The sequence below is a fragment of the Lolium rigidum genome, chromosome 2 (assembly GCF_022539505.1).
Source record: "Lolium rigidum isolate FL_2022 chromosome 2, APGP_CSIRO_Lrig_0.1, whole genome shotgun sequence".
NCBI classification, from domain to species: domain Eukaryota; kingdom Viridiplantae; phylum Streptophyta; class Magnoliopsida; order Poales; family Poaceae; genus Lolium; species Lolium rigidum.
Genome location: NC_061509.1, coordinates 9,003,542 through 9,006,217, shown reverse-complemented (window position 1 = coordinate 9,006,217; position 2,676 = coordinate 9,003,542).

The window sequence follows — 2,676 nt, the reverse complement described above, 5'->3', positions numbered from 1 at the left end:
ATATATCAAAATTTGTTTCCTGCATTAGACTACTTTTTTAAAAGGTTTTATCTCATAATTTTTCAGGTTGCTACCTTAGACTTTTTAAATTGCTGCCATACTGTTATAGTTATGCTTCATTGGCTTCCCCTGTTTGCTGCTACTTTTTCAATATAAGCAATTGCTTTTTTTGCATGTTTTTGCTAGTAGGCTTATATAAGTGCTTCAATGATGATTTCCACTTGTCTCTTTAGTTCTAATTGAAAGCTGCATTACATATTATTAAATGTTGCTACCTTTTAAATTGTGTTCTTCTATCTGCAAATTATACCTTAGCATTTTTTTTTATGCTGCCTTACTATTATAGTTTTGCTTTATTAACTTTTGCTTTTTGTTGCTGCTTAGTTCATGCTGGTTTTATCTGTATTCTTCATTCTACATTTGCTGCAACCTATTATAGTTTTGCTTTATTAACTTTTGCTTTTTGCTGCTGCTTAGTTCATGCTCGTTACAAGCACCTGTATGATAAGCATAAGGCTATTTATGTTGCTGATATCGAAGCAACTATAAAGAACCTTGGTGTTGCGCTGAAACACATGTATTCTCAGCGTATGTCCGCTCTATTGGTTGACGTTGATGCTCTTATCCAAGAAGGCGATGGTCCAAGTATTGTGTTTCCACCAGAAGCAAATGGCGAGCAAAGCACAAATCCCAATGTATCTACGGAAGAACGAGATGCTGCAAAGGATGGACAAAATACAATGGATGAAGGAGATCACAACAGCGGAGATCACAACAGCGGTGATGAAACTGAAGAACATGTTGACTTACAGACTGATGCAATGGAAGATTATCCGGAGGTCCATGCTCGCAGCGGCATACCAGATGTTCCACAGCCTGCAATAATTGTTGATTCTTCGTTTAAACAAGGCTACATTGGTGAGTTCAACTCTGTTGATAGTCCGGTGAGATCTTCGTTTCGTTCTAGTATTCCAGAGGGTGTATCTGCAGCGGGAACTTCTGGTTTAGTAAGCTCCTAACAGAGATCAAGAAAATAATTTTGCCTATTAATTCAAATGGAAAGTATAGCTACATAGAGAGTCTTTGCAACATGTCTCTGCTTTGAATTGCCTACAGATCGATTTACACAGCACTGCTGGGAGCCTGGGACGCGCCTCCTATGACGTAATTAGGGAAACGCAAGAAAGAAGCATACGGCATGTAAAAAAAGTGTTGTCCTGTTTGGTCCAAGACAAAGTATTGTGGCAGTGATCAGATGACATATTCGCATTTTAGCATCGATCCAAAAATATTAGAACTTCTATTTTTTTAAAAAAATGAAACAGTGTCTAGAAGGAACTAGAACACTATTGATATAGTAGAAGCGGGACTTGGCGTGACAATTCCAGAATTCTTCCCTGACAGGGATCGAACTCTGGTCGTTAGGGTGCGCCACTGCGACCCTAACCACTAGGCTAAGCCCACGTCGTCTAGAACTTCTATTTTCACCCATACCTGCTCGACAAAGAGAAACATATCATAATTGCAGTAAAAAGTGCACAATGTTAGGATTTGCCAACAGCTTTTTTGTTCAACACATCATATTCTGAGATCAATAATTTCTTATAATGACTGTGCCTCCAGATCCATGAGTCCACAAGAAGGATATCAGCCAAAGTTTTTCAACTGCTACAGAAACTGAAACTTATACATAAATCAGCTTACTTGGTACCATGACTAAAAACACAAGATCTTTTGTTATTTTTCCAGATTAAACTGTTTCAACACATGCAGATTCAAGCTTCTGTGTGGAATACAGTAGTCCATGATTTTTTATCCAGCTTTCCTTTTAACGGATAAGATGTAGTTACTACATAAGCAGATATAGAAGAATTTAACACTTGAATTGACTTCAGGAATAAAAGAAGAAAGCAGAAATATTCTAGTAGGTCTTCTAACTTCATGCACAAAATTCAGCACCTACACTATAGTGATTACCATATGTTCTAGTCCCCGAGCCAAGCATATATAGAAGCTATGCAATTGGTACATGTATCCTTTCCCTCCTTATGTAGCCTCAAATGTCTGGTGACAGTCCCATGAGCAGCCTCTACCTCTAATGTCTTCCCATCAGAACATATTTAAACAAAACCTGTTGAACTGGTGATCAAACACGATTAAAAAATCATGAGAAAAGCAAAAGGATTAATATGACTTGCCAGAAGAGGACATCAAACCCAGGAAACAAAACCCGAAACAAGAGATAGCAAGAAAGTAGACTGAATATAGAACATGAATACGGAAAAAAAAATGTAAGCACTACCCAAGCATACTGGCTAAGATCATCATGAAGTTTCATGAAACTTGGAACCTAATAATTGCAGTATGCTGAACATCTAGAAGAAAACATATGAAAACCTTGGGCAAGAAAGTCACTCCCAACATCATAATTATATTTTCACAGAATATGCAATCATGGGATCAATCAGCCAGTGTGGTCGATGAGAACTTCACTCAAGGATTTCTACATGTATGCTCAAAGAAGAATCTCCAAAGAAATGCAGTGAGGAGGATGCAAAATAAAATAAAATCAAAGACTAAAGAAAAAGCCAGAGTGAGAACTCCCAAAGTACAGAAGCTGGACATTTTGGATTACATCACCTCCCAGAAAAGAACATTTCATATGACATTGTTCAT